The sequence below is a fragment of the Chelonia mydas genome, chromosome 9, assembly GCF_015237465.2.
Source record: "Chelonia mydas isolate rCheMyd1 chromosome 9, rCheMyd1.pri.v2, whole genome shotgun sequence".
NCBI classification, from domain to species: domain Eukaryota; kingdom Metazoa; phylum Chordata; order Testudines; family Cheloniidae; genus Chelonia; species Chelonia mydas.
Window position 1 is genome coordinate 60,315,133 of NC_057855.1, and position 18,730 is coordinate 60,333,862.

The window sequence follows — 18,730 nt, forward strand, 5'->3', positions numbered from 1 at the left end:
CCACAACTGTATACAGTAGTCAAGATGTGGGCGTACTGTGGATTTATAGGCGTATCATGGATTTATTTCTGGCTTTTACGTCTCATCATTTGTACTCACTTGAAATCTCTCTCTTTGTCGTTAATAAATTTGTTTTACTGTTTTGTCTAATCCAGTGTGTTCAAGCTGAAGTGTCTGGGTAACTCCATTTGGGGTAACAAGTTGTGTGCATATTATTCCCTTAAAGGAATAGACTTACCATATTTGTACTGTCCAGGAGCGGACTGGGCAGTACAGGACATACATTTATGGGGAGAAGATCTGGGACTGGGGATGTGTTGGAGTCACCCTGCAGCATAACCCAGGCTGATAAGAGCCAAGGTGTGGCTGTCTGGCTGCCGCACACACAGAGACATGGTTGGGAGTGACTTACTGCTGGATACTGTTTGTGAGGAGTCCAGGTTGGAGGTTGCAGCAGCAAGGCATGGTAAATGGCACTCCAGGTTAGAGGGCAGGGGTGACACAGCTACTCGTTAGCCTGGATTGTCACACCCACTAACAGCTTTTATTAGGGGCAGGACCACTGCCTACTCAGCTGATAGGAAGAGGGCTAGCCAGCTAACCAAACAAATCAAGCTCTGGATTTAGAATGTGCAAACTGCCCCACCCAAGGGAATCTTAAACAATTCACCTTCGGCAGCAAGGCAATTGGTCGACTTCAGGCCGATTTTGCTATTGTTAGACTCATACAAACCTAGTGGGAGTCCGGGGCGAGAGCAGGGAGCTTTCTCACATACAGATTACAAGTGAGAGGTCAAAGGTCATGAATAGTGTGACTCAAAATCAGCACCAGGGCAGATTACAACTAATCAAAAAAAGCTCAGTGATCAGTTTTTGAAATTCTACCAGGCTCTTTACTATAATGATTCACCACCTGACCCAGAAGAACTGAATACTTGTGTTAAAACTGTTATACTCCCACAAATCTCAGAAGAGGAGTAGGCCAGACTAGACTCTCCCTTGCAATCAGAGGAAATAATTAAGGCCATGGAGGAAATGAGTCTGAGCAAGACCCTCAGCCCTTGTGGCCTACTGACAGAATTCTATCAAAGTCTCAAAGAAATGCTGGCTCCTAAGCTATTATATATGGACAAAGATGCCTAAAAAGAAAGATATGGTGCTGCCTTCTGTGAGGGAAGCCCTAATTAGCACTACTTAAACTGAGTAAGGATGTGGGAAAGTGTAATAGCTACAGATCCATCTCTCTAATCAGTACCCATACAAAAATGCTTTCACAAATATTGGCCAAGAGACTTGAAAAAGTAATGAATGATGTGGTTCACCCCAATCAAGTGGGGTTTATTTTTAGAAGGCCTGGTTTAGGTAACAAACGTCAGTTGATTAACCTTATGGCATTTAGGGTGACCAGATGTCCTGATTTTATAGGGACAGTCCCGATTTTTGGGTCTTTTTCTTATATAGGCTCCTATACCCCCCAGCCCCTCTCCCGATTTTTCACATTTGCTGTCTGGTCACCCTAATGGCTTTCCACTGGCATTCTAGAAATTCCCACCCAATCATTTCACTCCATGCACAGAAAGCCTTTGACAGGGTGAAGTGGCAATACCTGTTGCTTACCCTGGATAAATTTGGGTTGGGGAAATTCTTTATTTCCTGGATAAACCTGTTATATTCTAATCCCAACTCTTGTACCCAAACAAATAGCACCCCCCGCCCTTTGATCTGTTTGAGAGGGAACCAGATATGGATTCCCCCTCTTCCCCTCCTTTTCAATTTAGCATTAGAATCACTTGCAGTACTAATTAGGGAATGCCAAGGGATCAAATCAGGGTCTCAGGAGACAAAATCCTTCTATATGCAGAGGACATCTGGATCAATCTATTCCAAATATCCTAAAAACGATAGATAACTTTGGCAAATTCTCTGGCTACCAGATCACTTGAGATAAATTGAAAGCAATGAAGATCTCATTGGATTTAGTTGGAAATGGGTCTCCTATAGGGACATTTAGGTGGCAACAGCATCTTGGCATCTGTTCCCTAAGGAAATTAAAAACATACTCCAGGTTAATCTAGCCCCATTAATCATGCAGTTAGCAAATGATTTCAGCAGGTGGCAGGCACTGCTTCTCCCCCTTTGGGGACAAACCAACATCATTACAATGAATGCCCTGCTCAGGATCATTGAGATTCTGACCTCCCTCCCTAGCCATATTCCTCCCTTTTAATTTACCAAAATGAACACCAGGTCCATGCCCTTCTTTGTGGGTGCTGGCAACAAGCCCAGAATTTCCTTACACAGATTATAGCTCCCTGTAAGTACAGGTGGGTTCAGATTTCCCAATGTTACACTTCACCATCAGGCAATAATTCTTATCCAAGCAGCGCAGCGCCTCATTCCCTCATGCTGCGGAGCCCCCGACTGGCTTCAGCTGGAAGTAGAATTGATCACACCTTAACCCCTTTCCAGTGCACTGCACTAGGATTATGACCGATTCCCTAAAGAGCAACTAATACCAACCAGATTACAGCAGCCAGAAACACCTGGCGTACAATGTCTGCTGAAGTTAAAGATCACCCCCTTCTACACACCAAGGCCTCTATCGGAGGTAACTCAGAACTCTGTCTAAAAGGCAACCCCATCATTCGGCCAATTTGGACTAGGAAAGGGATTTTGACCATCAGCCAATTTATAGAAAATGATACCTCCCTCCCTTCGACAATATTAATGGAAAAGTTCAATCTAGAGACTAATGGAATGGCAATACATCCATGCAATCTCCCATTTGTTTGGCCCCCATCCCTAAGCTACCCCTGAGTCACCTGAACTGCTTTCATTTCTCCAAATATTGTCCATATTGCCAAGTCCTATGGTAACACTATGTATAGACTTGGCCAGCAAAACTGAATTAAACACAGATTCCCTAAAAAAGAAATGGGAGGAGAAACGAGGCCAATTGTTCTTTCCTAATCAATGGAAACAAATTTTAGTCAATGCTCTGACCTATTTCTTGGATCTCTGTTTAAGATTAGTCCAGCAGAAAATCATATGGAGGCTGCATTGCATCCATCTCTGACTGTTCAAAACAGGCGCCTCTGAGCCACCAAATATTGGCACTGGTTCAGCAGGTGCTAACGTAACCCATATGTTCTGGGAACGCGCCTGCATCTGTATGTTTTGGGCAGAAATTAATTGCAGTTAATTTTTTCCTATCAAATAAAATTGCCTTATAAGCTAAACTTGTCATTTTAAATCTAATGGATGTTAATGGGAAGCTGAATAAATCTGAAAAACTCTGGCTAAAAATTGCTACAGGACTTGTACTACAAAAATATAAATCCAAAAAGCAACCAACTTGAGGACTCGATCATAGGCCTAAACTGGGCCACCATGGAAATCATCATATACCGTCATAGAAATATCTAAGAAAATTTCTCAGAGACATGGGATGCTTTCCTGGAAGTATCTGAATGACCCTATTAAATGCTTGCCACCCCTCCTGCTTCACCTTTCTCCCTGCCCACTTCCTCGGCTCTATCTTCTATTTTTTATCTTAATGTAATCATTTTTCTTTATTAGCTGGATTTTTATAAACAAATTTTGTGTGTGTGCAATACAAATAATTGATTTATATTTTAACCTTTCATATTATAGATATAATTAACTGTTTCAAATATAGTTAAGGTTAGTTAGCGAATGGTTAATATATTATGAGACGTTTATGTATAGTTTATGTTTGTTTTTATATAGATATATATTTTTAAAAAATTGAATAAAAAGTTAATAGAAAATGTTTTTCCTCTCACACTCAGTTTTGCTTCCAGCATTGGAAAACTGACTCTTTTTAAAGCTTCAAGTATATATATATATATATATTGCCTTAACACAATTCTTTGCACTTGATTTCTTAGGTTACAGAAGGAAGAATCAAGTCTCCAGTCCCAGGACTGAGCCCTAGGGAAACACACAGACATCAGCAGAGTGCCCACACTAGTCTTTAACAACATGTTACCTGCCTCAACTTAACGGGCAATTGCTTAACCAGAGGTAGAAAAGGCTAGCGTAGACAAACCTTGGGAACTGAGGGGCTCTGCTCTGTTCTGTTCAGTACAGACACTCTATATCTCTGAGCACCAACCAAGAGTGCATTGCATCCCATGACTGGCATCTGCCATGTGTGGTTCTCTTCAAGGAGAAGTTGGGGGTAGAGGTTAATATATCCTGTGTACTCTGTGCCGTGTCGCCAATCCCAAGTGATCAAACATCCAGAATCAGGCCCCAAAAACTCATGAGCCTGTCTTTAAAATAACAAATGTTGGGTATTTCTCTTTGCCTTCTGGTATGTGAGCCTTCAGGCTACTCTTGGGTCCCAGTTTCCAGCTTTTCTCTGCAATCACCAGGACTAGAAACTGACTTTCTAATGCAAGCTGAGATTCTTAGTTTCACCTGAACCCAGGAGCTGGGACTTTAAGAAAACCATTGCGTGTTCCTGCCCATGCTATGTGTTTATATTACCCAATGCCAGGGCCCTGCAGAGCAGCTCACCTTTGGCAGGAAAGATGCTGAGGTGAGGGTTGTGGGGATTCTTAAGGTTGCCACAAAAGTGTCCCTGTTTTTGATCTGGAAAATGTGGTCATCTTAGCCCAGATGTGAATGACAGCATACGGGTAGAGGAGGACCGGCTCTAAGGGACAGGGGAGTGCTGTCAGAAGGACCTTGCTCTAAGCACAGTTCTAGCTATGCTATTTACAGAAGGGCAGGCAGCCGCGTGTTCTTCCCCGCCAATGGGGCTGGTTTCGGGTTTGCATTTTGTGACAGAAGAGGAGCACGGTCGGTTTCATTTCTCTTTATGGTCACTTGGAGCCAGACTTTCACAAGAGCTCAGCTTGGCTGCCCATGGGTGCTGAGCTCTTCTGCCTTGGGACTTTCTGGCCTAGCACAATGCTGCGGCGTCTGGGCTGTGAGCCCCACAGAGGGAGGCATTTCCCCTTAAACACAGAGCTGTGTGCACTGCTGTCGCTGAAAACCATTAGCCCAGCTATTTCTATTGCTCTCAGGCTTCACCCTGGGGGCTTCGCCTGCCTGGCTGTACCCCCAGAGGCAGCAAGTTTCACAGCAGACAGATGGAGGGGTACATGCGGCTGCCGTGATGGCAGCTGTGAGAGTGTCTGGAGGCTGGTGCATGGCTGTATGGGGCAGGGGCATGTCAAGGTGTTAGTAAATGCACTGCATGCAAGCAATCTGGGCAGGTGCTCTGTGACTCTCTTACACACCCCAGAGAACATCCAGGGGGCAGAGGGCCCAGCCACCACTGATTAACAGAATTTCAGTTAGGGTTCCAGAAGAATTACAAGGGGTGGGTTTCACAAGAGACTATTCAGTGAGACTGATATCCTGCTATTCTAAAGCTCCTGCCTGCTCTGGCACCATAACAGGTAGCAGGGCCTTAAAGGTAGCAGGTCTCGTCCTCCCACTCAGGAGAGCCCTAAGGGATTCCTCAGCGAGCGTGTGACTGGCAGCTGGTCTCCACACTGCCCCCCCTTCTACCCCCAGGGACTACAGGCCAGACTGAGCACAAAGTAGAGCCGCTCGGAGGCTGAGCAAGCCCTGGCTGCCCAAGAACACAGGCAGCCCAAAGGTGGCTTGGGCAGCCAAGGAGCCGGAAGAAGGACTGGCTATGGGGCTGCACATGGAGATTCCCAGCTCACTTCAGGGACGTGCAGGAGGCATTGCCTTCCATTGCTTCTGACCCGTCACTGCTCCAGCCGCCCAGTGCATTTGAGTGAGAGAGCGCCTCCTGGTGGCATTTAACATCAGCGCAGTGTGGAGCTCCTTGCCCTCCCTCTTTCCCCCCCTCCCTGCTACTTTGCACAAACCTGATTGGCTGTGAGGGCAGTGCCAGTCAACCCCGCAGAATTAACTCTGACCTGTTGGGAGTGGCGCCGAGGAGCAGACTGGGCGGGATGGGGAAGGGTTGAAAGAGGAGACACAGGAACAGGAGGGAAAGAGGCTGGCACCCTGAGCAAGGGCAGGGAGGGAGTGGCTGGCAAATGGGGACTTTCATAAACTCTCATCCTGGAGCTGAGGGTAGGTAACCGATCGACCATCCTGAGCTCAGCCCACCCAGAAGCACCCAGCTTGGACTGACCCAGGACGGGAGGCGTTTGCATTGGTGCAGGGAGGGGCAGAGAGTCCATGTGTGTCTAGCTAGGGGGCGAGAGAGTCTGTGTAACCTTTCTAGAGATCCTGGCCTGGCTCTACTCCTGGCTTGGCCTGGGTTAGATAAAAGGGTGGTGCTATTGTTAAGGGCGGTGCTTGTTCCCAAGACTACCTCTGACCCCCTAGGAAGGAGGGCTGGGTTTGGGCAGAGGTGCATGGCAAGGAGCTGGGATCCCTCTCCATGGAAAGGCTGCTAGGCCTGGGAGCCCCATTCTAAGGGATACTGTATTCCCACAACAGAGTGGCTTCTGAGACAGCCTAGAATGGAGATGCTCTCAGAGTAACAGACTCTCAGATCTCCAGGGAGCTGCAGGCCAACCTAACAGCAGAGACTGGCTCCTCTTGAGGCCAAGTTATAGTGATGGTGGGTGAGTGTGTGTGGACAGGTGCAGCCACCTCATGTACAACACAGGAGAAGTCCTGAGTGGGCTGGACCTGCCGGTGTTCCAGCTGCTTTGTGCTGCTGGAGTGAACCTGGGAACTGGGCCCCTGCCATAAGAGCTGAGTGCCTAGACTGGCAGCTGATGTGGATGGCTCATGGACAGCTTAGGCCATACCAGCTGCAAATCTCCATGCGCAGAGGGGAGCAACTACATATTGTGGTCTGTGCCAAGGGCCACAGCAAACCTCGGAGCCGGGCTGTGAGAAAGACCCTGCCCCATGCAGGCAAAGTGAGCAAGCTCAGCCAAGACACTGATGCTGGTGGCCACGTTTGGCGGAGGATTTGGAGTAGCTGTGCACTCGATACGGTACTGTGGACACAACATACTGCTATACCTTCAGGGGCTGCTCTGAGACCCAGGGCAATGAGCGCTCAGCTACTTTGCGGAGCAGAACAAGCCACGGCTCCTCGCACTCCTCCCCTTAGCTGCTGCATCGGGGCTTGGAGCAGTGTTGAGCTGGGAATTTGCTGCTGCAGGACCGTTTGAGCCTCATGTCACAGCTGTGGGATGTCAGACAGACAGTGCTAACGAAGGAGGAATTGATCACGCATTCAGCACCGCCTCACATGGGCTGGACTCAACCACACAGGAAAAGGAGTGATTCCAAACAGCAGAGCCAAGCCGATGTCTCCATCCTAGAGCCAGGAGTTCGGAGCCCAGCTCCTGGACGGATGGCGAGGAGTGGGCAGGGACTGGCCCTGTGTTCTGCCCTCCACAGCCAGCGTTAGGGGAGTGGAGGAAGCACGATAGTGGTGACCCTGCGACTGTGATGGGGATACCTCACGCATTTGCTGTGTGTTAGCAGACATTGGTGGCTGAGACTGCGCCCAAGGATGAGGAGTGTGAAGAGCATGCTGGACCTGGCTGGGAGGGTGTTCCCACTGTGCTCTGCGGGGAATGTGGAGTCCGTACAGACAGCGCCTCCCCCTGGAGAGAGCGTCACAGAGTGAGAGTGAAGGAGCGGGCTGGGGAACAGCCAGCCCTGTTTAGAAATGAGCCCAGCAGGCAGGTGCTGGGAATCAGCCGCCCCCAGCAGGACAGCATTGGGATAGTTCAGTCTAAAGCAGACTGTGAAGAGCTACAAAAGGATCTCACAGAACTGGGTGACTGGGCAACCAAATAGCAGGTGAAATTCAATGTTGATAAATGCAAAGTAATGCCCATTGGAAAACACAATCCCAGCTATACATCTAAAATGATGGGGTCTAAATTAGCTGTTACCACTCAAGAAAGAGATCCTGGAGTCACTGTGAGTAGTTCTCTGAAAACATCCGCTCACTGTACAGCGGCAGTCAAAAAAACAAACAGAATGTTGGGAATCATTAGGAAAGAGATAGATAATAAGACAGAAAATACCATAATGCCACTATATAATGCCATGGGAGTGGGGAGCTGAACGGGGCAGAGTGTTAATCGTGGTGGGGGGATGGGAGGCTGCACAGGACACAGCGTTAACGGCGGTGGAGGGGAGCCATCTATGCTAGGGCTCCTATCGGTGCTGGCAGCAGTAGGCTGCTGTCAGGAACCCCTCGGTGCAGCCAGCCTTTCATGCCCGCAGTCCCTGGCCTTTGGGAACACCTCAGTGGGGGAAGTGTCCCAGAGAAACAGCCTCAGGCCCGAAGCTAGCGGGAGGAAGCTGTGAGGTGGAAGGAGGGAGGCAGGCTGTGCTGACAAAGTTGCGGGCAGGGATGGAGAGTGGGTGAGGCCAGCAGGGGGAGGAAGGATGCTCTGCATGACAGGAGCTGCAGCAAAGGCTCTTGCCGTGCCCCAGTCCAGGCGAGCAGAAGGTCAGCACTAGGGGAGCAGGGAGGAGATTGGAAGAACAAGGCCTACGAGAGAGGCTGGACAAAGCACTGGGAAGTGCTGCTGAAATAACAGGGAGGGCTGGGGAGATGCGGGAGTGGTGGGTAGCCTACTGCTCAAACCACAGCAATGTGTGAGTGATGCTAGCTGCTGTAGGGGGCTGGCTACAGGATGTTGACACTGCCTGGAGGCCATTACTAGGAGGTACCTGCCTTTGTTATGTTCGGGCCTTTCCAGGGGCTGGCTGCAGGGAGCCCTTCTTGCTATCAGATGGAGGAGAAGGCTGGTGTGCAGCAGAACTGCTGTTGGTGCTCCCATCCAGGCTAAGAAGGCTCGGGAGCCACAGCCACTCTGCCCTTGAGTGACGGCTCCTACCCTCCCAGCTGCTCACGAGCTCCAGGCTGGGCTCAAAGCTAGGCCTGGTGCAGCCCCAGACTCAGCTCTGAAATCAGTTGCGTCCAGTGCCCTGGACCGGAACAGCTGCTAGTGAGCTGGGCTGCTGTGCAGTTGGTCAGTGAAGGCTCTGACCACGTTCGCTGGGAAGGTGCTCAGCAGCCCCTTGAACAAACAAGTGACCCTAGCAATGCCAAGAACAGCTGCAAACAAGCCACTCCCTTAGACAGCAACAGCAGGGCCCTGCCCAGGCAGCCCCAGCCCAAGCCCTGCTGGGTCCAAACAACTGAGTGCACACAGCCCCTCCTGAGCTCAGAGGGGCAGCAACACGGCACTTGGCTCCCATAAAACTGCACAAGGAGAGGCTGAGGCAGGCTGAGGCCGGACTCGTTCATCCTCTACCCCGCTCCAGAGATGGCTCACTGCACGGGGAAGGGACTCCCCAACCCCCAAGTCCAAGGTGAACACCCCTCCCGTCTGGGGCGCTGATTACAGTGACTGACTCAATGTATTATCAAACATTAACCCACAGGAGGGGCAGGCTGGGTGCTCCAGCCAAGGAGTGTCCCTGTGAACATACAGGCCAGTGAGTGAGGCTGCAGCATGCGTGGTGGGGAGCGCAGGTGAGCATAGGGGTGGGGGAGCAAGGCTGGCAGGTGCCTGGGGGGTGAGGAGCGAGCATGCCCATACCCCTGGGTGTAGGGAGTGAGACTAGGACAATGAACCCAGGTGTGTGGCTCTCCTGGGGGGAGGTGGCCTGCTCCGAGGGGGATTTTCTCAGGGCTGAAGATGGGCGAGGACCCACATGCTAATGTTCTGAGTGCCAGAGGCTGCAGGGCGGGTTGTGTCACTTCCTGGTTAATAGAAGGCTCTGCCCCAGGCAGGGCACATGAGCAAAGGATCTCAGCCACCTTTGCTATACATGGCCGAGTGCCCCAAGAAAGCCCTGCTGGCTGCCCACACTCCCAACCCATCCCCACCTCAGCGCCTGCCCCCAGAGCACCCTTCACAACCAGCAAGGTCTCAGCAGAGCAAATCCCGCCCCCCTAGTTCTGTCTCCCAGCCATGTACCTGAGGGCGCGCGGCCATGCTCCCGTGCACGGTCCCTGGAGCCCCAGAAGCTGTGCAGGAAGCGAGGGCTTCCCTGAGCAATCCTATTCGAGCAGGATGGGGAAGTGGTGACATTCAAAAAGGAGAAGTACAACTTGGGCTTGTGCAAGTGAGTCAGCGAGCCGGGCGTGTCCCCGGGGCCCGCCTCCGGCTCCCCTCGCCAATGGCAAGCGCTGCAGACATGCAAATACCAGGTGAGCCGGATGACTGTGATCCACAGTGAGGGAAGGAGAGTGCGATGGGGAAGAAGCTCTAGTCACCCAGCTGCAGCTGTCATCATGCCCAAGATCTAGTGCCCTTAAGCTGCAAACTGAGTGAGGCGGACCGAGTGTGCAAAACAGAGGGGTGGGGGACTCAGCATGCACAGTGAGTGAGAGGGCAGAATGTGCACAATGCACCAGGCCCCTTCACCACGGAGAATCTCTGCACACAGCAGCACAAAACCCAGGGCTAAAGCAGAGCTCCAGCCACTGTACAGTGAGCACATGAAACAAGTCAGAGCCAGGGGCCAGAACTCTGAGCTACGCCCTGCACATGCTGCAGGGACCCTGTCCTCTTGAAGCAGGAATGTGCCCAGGTGTGCCCCTAGGGTGTGATTAGAGGGCAGATCCTCTCTTCCCATCACTAATATCTCCACCTGGCTGGGTTCAGCTTCATCCCAGGATGACTCTGACTAGTTCTGGGAGGTGTCTATGCAGCTGTAGTAGGGGCCATGACATCTCATGGGCCCCACTGAGGTTGCAGGGAGATGCTAATGTGGCTGGGGCAGAGGAGAGAGCCCTGTGGGACTCTACCAGTGAGAACCCTACAGCCGCTGCCCAGCTTGATCCCCAGGGGTTGTTTGGATGCTGGATCTGAAGCAACCTAGTGCCCAGCTGCCAACTCTCTGAGATGTATCCGTAGCAGCGCCTGGCCAGCTGCAGGGGCAGAATGCACACTCATACCTGACTGCCAGCACAGGAGAGCCCACATCAAGTATTGTTCTGTTCAGTGCAGTAGCACTGGATCCTGTCAGCCCCACTCCTGCCCTCTTTGCTGCTGGAAGCCAGGGCCATTAAGCCACGTGCCTCTCTTCCCCCCTCCTGCACCCACCCACACTGTCCAGCAAAGGCTATTGCAAAGGGTAGCAGCATGTGAGCAACACAGGCAGCCAGAGCACCTTGAGGGAGGCAGGGGCTCAGAGGTGATTTGAGAGTTGAGTGAGGGGCTATAGGGGAAGGAGGAAAAAGGAAGGGTGTTCTGGGAGCAGGGGCGATTGTGAGGGGGAGCAGAATCAGACCAGGGCAGCAAGGGGTCCAGAGAAGGTAACCTCTGTAAGAAGGGCATGAATGTCACCAAGAGCATTAATGGGAGAAGGGAGCTGGAGCAAATCCAGTCTGGGCTCCCATGGGGAGCAAGCACTGGCGTGAGTGGCTGACAGATTCTGTGCAGGCATCTCAGAGAGATGCTCTCTGTGGGGCCACAGATGGGACAGTCCCAGCCAGGGCAGGAAGGCAGCAGGCTCTGTCCATGCTGTTTGCACTGGGCCAGGCCTTGGGTGCATGGCAGAGGGGATGCGACCTTGGCCATACCACAGAAAGAAGTGTCAGGGTCCAACAAACCACACTCTGGAGTGTGGCTCCCACCTGTCCCTTCCACCCCCTCCTTACAGGTCCACATTCCTACTTAGCCCCCAGCCCCTGTTCATGGCTGTCCAAGCCCATGGAGCTGCTGCAATGAGGGGAAGTGGGTTTATTGGTGTGGGCTGGCTAGAAGAGGGGACTGCCCAGGTGAGCTGGGTTATGGGAGCCTAATACTGTGCCGAGCCAGTGCTGTTTTCAGAGTTTCTGCTGCTGCTGCTCCCTCTGGTCCCTGCAGGAGCCCAGCTACCTTAGGATCTGCCTCACTGGTCATAGGATCTGAGCATCTTCCTGGAATATAGAGCGACAACAGGGAAGGCCTGCGTGGGCTTCCTGGAGGCTGGAGCTGGAGTGGGTGGGGTCAGCCTGTGTTGGGTGAGGGTGAAACCTCCGGCTAGTGCTGCCAAGGCTCTATCAAAGACGGAGACCTTGGTATTCCCCAAGGTGCCGAGACTGGAGTCACCTGCTTCCCTCTGGAGGTTGGCTCCAGAGCTGGCTCCCCTCAGGAGAGAATGCTTTGCCCTTGCGGCTAAGGCCTCCCTTCCTCTTGTGCTGCTGGCTGATGTGCTAGAGAGCTGGGGCTGCGCCGACAGAACCTGCAGCTGGGGGGCTCTCAATGGGGAGCCGACTCGGCCAGCGAGCAAAGTGTCCCACCTAGAGGGGAAACATGGCGCCTCTTGTCACAGCACCGCCCCAGGGAAACCCAGCCTGAGGCCCTGCTCCAGCCACAGAACAGGCTGGTTCATTCCCCTGAGCTGCTAGCACACAGCTCCTGGGCATGCAGGCTCATTACACTTGCACTGCTTCCTGGGCTGTGGAGCAGGGAGCATTGTGGGGTCCCATTAGTGGGGGGAGGTGGGTATTTTGGGGGCCCTCCCACCACCCTAGGCACTCCCCTTAAGCTCCCTGCTGGCCAGCCAAGGCCCTCAGTTGATGGGTCCATCCAGCTTCCCCGGCTGGTACCCGGTGCTGAGGAACAACCACCGCCACGGTACATGGCCTATCACAGAGCAGGTCCTGGCACCTGGTCACAGTACACTCCCCCCTGCCAGGCGTGTTAAGGAGTCAGGGTGTGAAGAGCAGGTTTTTAAAAGTGAGAGGGCAGGGCCCCTCCTCCCTTGTCTCCAGCACCTCTGTGTTCAGGGCCCCTTGAGAATAATTTGGGGATGGTAAGTGCTTGCTCTGCCCCCGCTAGGGGGAAGCTCACCCAGCATCATCTTTGCTCTTCTGCAGCTTAGGCTCTACCAGCTTTGGAAGCAGATCCCAGCTCCAGGGCCATATGGCCAAGTGGCTTCCTGACTAACACCCCCCATGGTGCTGTCCTGAACTCGACTAATGAAGTCCCCTTAGATGCATCAAAGCTGCTGCAGGCATGGCTGAGCTCCGCACTCCTGCATCACTCTAGGACCTCTCACTCCGACTGGGGATGGTACACCCCGTACAGAGCAGCTGAGTCACATAGAGCAGCTCTATTGGACAAGCCTGTGGCTGCAAAGCCCCTCCTTGCTGGGCTGTGAGAGTTGAGCGAGGGGCTATAGGGGAAGGAGGAAAAAGGAAGGGTGTTCTGGGAGCAGGGGCGATTGCATGCAGCCAGCACTCCAACTGTGTCTACCTTGCAAACACTGGGGTTAAAATAACAGTTAAAACCTAGTAAGAGGAAGTTATTCACCTTGTGCAGTAACGATGGTTCTTCGAAATGTGTGTCCCTGGGGGTGCTCCACTTTAGGTGTCTGTGTACCCCTGCACCTCTAAGCGGAGATTTTTGGTAGCAGTGTCCCCTTGAGCCCACGCATGTGCTCTCCCTCCCTCGAGGCTATTTAGCACTGCACGGGCGAACCCCCTTCACTTCCTTCTCTACCACAGAGCCCTATAGAGAACTTCAAAGTAGAGGGGAGGAAGGCGGGTTGTAGAGCACCCATAGGGACACACATCTCAAAGAACCATCGTTACTGCACAAGGTGAGTAACTTCCTCTTCTTCTTTGAGTAGTGTCCCTATGGGTGCTCCACTTTGGGTGACTCCAGAGCAGTACCCACCACTGGAGGCTCGGACTTCGGAGCAGTCTTTTACTACAGAGAATACTGTGCAGTTGAAGATGGTGTCAGTGGCCAAATCTTCAGTGATCGCATAATGTTTTGCGAAAGTATGAACAGAGATCCCAATCATTGCTCTATAGCTTGGGGAGTTGGGATACCCCTATGGAATGTGATTGAGGTAGGAACTGATCTCATGGAGTGCATATGGACAGGAGCAAGTTGCGCCCTTGCTAAGTGGTTAATGCAACTAGAGACCCATTTGGATAGTCTTTGAGGAGATATCACAGAGCTTTTGGATCTTTCTGTGGACGAAAGGAAGAGTTTAGGGGATTTCCTGAAGTCCTTAGTCCTGTCCAAGTAGAATGCTCATGTCCTTCTAATATCTAGCATATGCATGTCACGGAGTCCCCGGGCGATGCTCTGGAACTGCTCCCTACGAAGCCAGGCAGGACTCTGGGGAAGTCTCCTTTGTGTGAGCAGACTGTCTGCAGGACACACAGCTCACACGGCTTCCACTCTCCTGGGTCTGACCTTGGAGCATTCAGCCTCCTCTGCCCCTCCGTGCGCTTCCCACAGCGAGTCCGCCCAGGCGGGCTCCTAGGGAAGCCAGAGGGTCCTGCACCCCAACTCCGCAGTCAGACGTGACTCTCAGCCAGCCAGTAAAACAGAAGGTTTATTAGATGACAGGAACATGGTCTAACACAGAGCTTGAAGGTGCAGAGAACAGGACCCCTCAGCTGGGTCCATTTTGGGGGGCAGTGAGCCAGACAACCACATCTGCACTTCACTCCTCATCCCCCGCCAGCCCCTCCTCCTCTGGGCTTTGTCCTTTTCCCGGGCCAGGAGGACACCGGATTCCTTTGTTCTCCAACCCTTTAGCTCTCACCTTGCAGGGGGGAAGGGCCAGGCCATCAGTTGCCAGGAAATAGGGTGTTGGCCATTCTCTGTGTCCAGACCCCTGCTCACACCTGCCCTCTAGGGCTCTGCAATGATCATACACCCTTATCCCACCCCCTAGATACTTAAGAACTGCATAGGGGAAACTGAGGCACCCCCACAATATTCAGAGGAAATATTAAGAATAGTCCCGCTTCGTCACAATGCACAATTGTCTCCCAGTTGTCACAATGTGGTTTTGGGAAAAAACAGTGAGATGGATCTGTTGATTCATATGGAAACTGCCGAAAAAGTAGGGAGAAACTTGGGATATGGCCTTAGAGGGTTGTTTTTGTTTTTGTTTTTTTTTTTTTTTTTTTTTTTTTTAAAAGACAAAGGTCTTGAATGATGGGTGTGCCATCAGGGCCGCTATTTCTCCTATGTGCCTAGCTGAGGTGATGGCAATTAGAAATGCTGTCGTCATGGACAGGTGTAAGAGAGAACAAGTTGCCCTGGACTCAGAGGGAGGTCTAGTCCAAGCCCTGAGAACTAGGTTAAAGTCCCAGGGTAGTGTCACATGCGGGAAGAGAGTCCCAATGCCCTTAAAGAGTCTACGCATTAGTGGGTGAGCAAGCTCTGAGGGGGAAGCCATTTTCGCCAAGAGATGTACCTTAAGGGAGCTGAATGAGTGTGTAAAATGTAGCGCAAAATCAGAGGGAGGAAAGATGAGGTTGGGTCTGTCCATCTAGAATGGTACAAACTTGGAGTCGTTTCCATTTTGCAGATCGGTATGCGGAGTGGTCAACTTGGGGTTGTGTTGCAACATGTGTTTCAGCTTGTCAGAGCATTCTGCTTCTAAGCCTTGGAACAAAGAAAGATCCAAGCCTGAAGGCAGAGGACCCATGAGTTGGGGTGAAGGGTCAGCCCATTGTTCTGAGAGAGAGGGTGAGGAATGGGCTGATGTCAGAGGAACAGGAGGGCATATTGCCATCTGCGTCAGGTAAGGGAGCCAGACTTGTCATTGTCAAGAGGGGAAAATCACAATAACTCTCGCTTTGTTTTGTTGAATTTTCAACAGAATCTTGGATAGGGTAGGAAACTGGGAAAAGACATACAAGTGGGCCCTGTCCATTGGGAAGATGAGGGCAACTGCCAGTGAATGTTTCCCCAAGCCGGCCCTGGAGCAGTAACAAGGACCTTTCTTGTTCTGATAAGTAGCGAAGAGATCCATAGGCCGGGTTCCCCAAAGGGTGGCTATATCCTGAAGCACCTCTGAATTCAGTATACACTCATTGTCATGAGAAAATTCCAACTGAGACTGCTGGTTATCCTGTTCTGTATCCCTTATAGGCAGACAGCTGAGATGAGCACATTGTGATGGGTGCATCAATTCCAAAGTTTGAATGCTGTCTTGCAGAGGGAGGGAGATCTGGCAGCTCCTTGGCAGTTTATACAAAACACACAGTTCACATTAAGTCCATCATAACCTTTGTGTGTTGTTTTTGATGAAAGGCAGAGTTTGTGCACAGGCACTCCTGACAGCCCTTAGCCCCAAAAGAATGATATGGAAGGTCATTTCTGTGGAAGGCCATTTGTCCTGAACCTTGTTGTGTAGGTGAGCTCCCCAGCATATTAGGGAGACGTGTCCCAGGGTGGTGAATGTGGGTAGTGAGAGGAGCGCCCTCACTTGTACTGCATCAGGTTGGTGCTGATAAAGTCCAGTCACTGTACAGGGGTTAGTATGCCACTACAATGAAGTGAACCTTGGAGAATACCCTGTGTGGAGCAGTCTGTACCTATAATGATCCTGCCCCAAAGGTAAGCAATAGGAAATCTCCTGTACGATGGTCGTATTGAGATATGGAAGTAGGCACCCTGTAGGTTCAGGGCTAGAAATCAATGTCTTTGCTTTAGAGCTGGTCCTAACTGCTGAGAAATAAGGTAAGGTGACTTCTGAGTGGTGTGACAGGTGTATAGATGGCAGCCGATGCTGTAAGGTATCATTGTTCAGGCTCCTTACCAGCTCATCAAAGTGCTTATAAGAGGCAGTTTGAGAGGTCATGGACTGGGGTGCAGACTGTTCTCACTTTTGAGTCCTGGGCCTCTTACACGGTGGCTCATAACAGCACAGAGATCGTGAGTATTGCGAAGATTGTGATCTGTGGTGTGGTTGAGAGGTATATCTTCTCTTCTGTTCCACAGTGTATGTGGAGTGTAGTGTGGTCCGAGAATCCTTCAGAATGTGGAGGAAAATCTGTCTTCTCTGCAAAGAGTTTGGCCCTTCAAATTGGAAGTCTGTAGCTCTTTGGGCAATCTAGAGGGGTGTAGTGAACAAAAAAAAAACCCACCTCAGTACCACTGTCATGGAGACTGGGTGGGCAGCTGTAACAGCTACATCCAGTGGTGTTTCTAGGACCGGTCTGGTTATTAACTGACCTTCTCTAAGAATGGTCTGAATCTGTTCTTTTTGTGTTTCCAGTAATGTTTCAGAAACATCCTGGGTTTCCCAAGATTAACAAAATTGTTTTGGCCATGACAGTTTGGTAATTTATGACTCTAAACAGTAATGTTGTCGATGAATACGCCATCTTGTGAAGCCTGATCATATGGAGCTGACTTGGCATCATGTTGCTTGCTTCATGCATTAACCACATCCACTATGATGGAGTTAGGTTGTGGATGTTGAAAACAAAGTCTGCCTCTTTGAGTAGCGATGTAGGGTTGTTTTTCTTTACACTTGGTTGGTGTGATGGAGGCTGGCTCTGCCAGATGATTTTTGTAGAATCAGCTCATTAATTGGGAGGGCAGTTCTAGATGAGAAGGTAGTGTGCAGAATTTCCATCAACTTGTGATGTGTATCTGCCACCTCCTGCAAGGTGGAATCTGCAGTTCGTCTGCCACCCTCTTGGTAAGATCCAGAAAGTTCTTAAAAAGAAGAGGAGGACTTGTGGCACCTTAGAGATTAACCAATTTATTTGAGCCTAAGCTTTCGTGAGCTACAGCTCACTTCATCGGATGCATACTGTGGAAAATACAGAAGATGTTTATATACATACAAACCATGAAAAAATGGGTGTTTACCACTACAAAAGGTTTTCTCTCCCCCTACCCCACTCTCCTGCTGGTAATAGCTTATCTAAAGTGATCACTCTCCTTACAATGCGTATGATAATCAAGGTGGGCCATTTCCAGCATAAATCCAGGGTTTAACAAGAACGTCGGGGGGGGGGGGGTGGGCGGCAGGAAAAAACAAGGGGAAATAGGTTACCTTGCATAATGACTTAGCCACTCCCAGTCTCTATTCAAGCCTAAGTTAATTGTATCCAATTTGCACATGAATTCCAATTCAACAGTCTCTCGCTGGAGTCTGGTTTTGAAGTTTTTCTGTTGTAATATCGCAACTTTCATGTCTGTAATCGCGTGACCAGAGAGACTGAAGTGTTCTCCGACTGGTTTATGAATGTTATAATTCTTGACATCTGATTTGTGTCCATTTATTCTTTTACGTAGAGACTGTCCAGTTTGACCAATGGCTGGCACATGATGCCATATATCACATTGGTAGATGTGCAGGTGAACGAGCCTCTGATAGTGTGGCTGATGTTATTAGGCCCTGTGATGGTGTCTCCTGAATAGATATGTGGGCACAGTTGGCAACGGGCTTTGTTGCAAGGATAGGTTCCTGGGTTAGTGGCTCTGCTGTGTGGTATGTGGTTGCTGGTGAGTATTCGCTTCAGGTTCGGGGGCTGTCTGTAGGCAAGGACTGGCCTGTCTCCCAAGATTTGTGAGAGTGTTGGGTCATCCTTCAGGATAGGCTGTAGATCCTTAATAATGCGTTGGAGGGGTTTTAGTTGGGGGCTGAAGATGACGGCTAGTGGCTTTCTGTTATTTTCTTTGTTAGGCCCGTCCTGTAGTAGGTGACTTCTGGGAACTCTTCTGGCTCTATCAATCTGTTTCTTCACTTCCGCAGGTGGATATTGTAGTTGTAAGAATGCTTGATAGAGATCTTGTAGGTGTTTGTCTCTGTCTGAGGGGTTGGAGCAAATGCGGTTGTATCGCAGAGCTTGGCTGTAGACAATGGATTGTGTGGTGTGGTCAGGGTGAAAGCTGGAGGCATGTAGGTGGGAATAGCGCTCAGTAGGTTTCCGGTATAGGGTGGTGTTTATGTGACCATCGTTTATTAGCACTGTAGTGTCCAGGAAGTGGATCTCTTGTGTGGACTGGACCAGGCT

At 50.8% G+C, this 18,730-nt stretch overlaps 1 protein-coding gene across 4 annotated transcripts in view; it reads right to left on the minus strand.

Moving 5' to 3' along the window:
* ELF4 (E74 like ETS transcription factor 4) overlaps positions 1 to 10,085 on the minus strand; it is a 38,108-nt gene extending 28,023 nt beyond the window's left edge. For 3 of the 4 annotated variants that reach the window (XM_043522252.1, XM_037909326.2, XM_037909325.2), the window contains exon 1: positions 9,930 to 10,085. The gene's annotated coding sequence lies outside the window, so the exon portion shown is untranslated. The remainder of the gene's footprint in view (positions 1 to 9,929) is intronic. The other variant, XM_037909327.2, reaches the window with a different exon arrangement.
* Between the last annotated feature and the right edge of the window lie 8,645 nt (positions 10,086 to 18,730).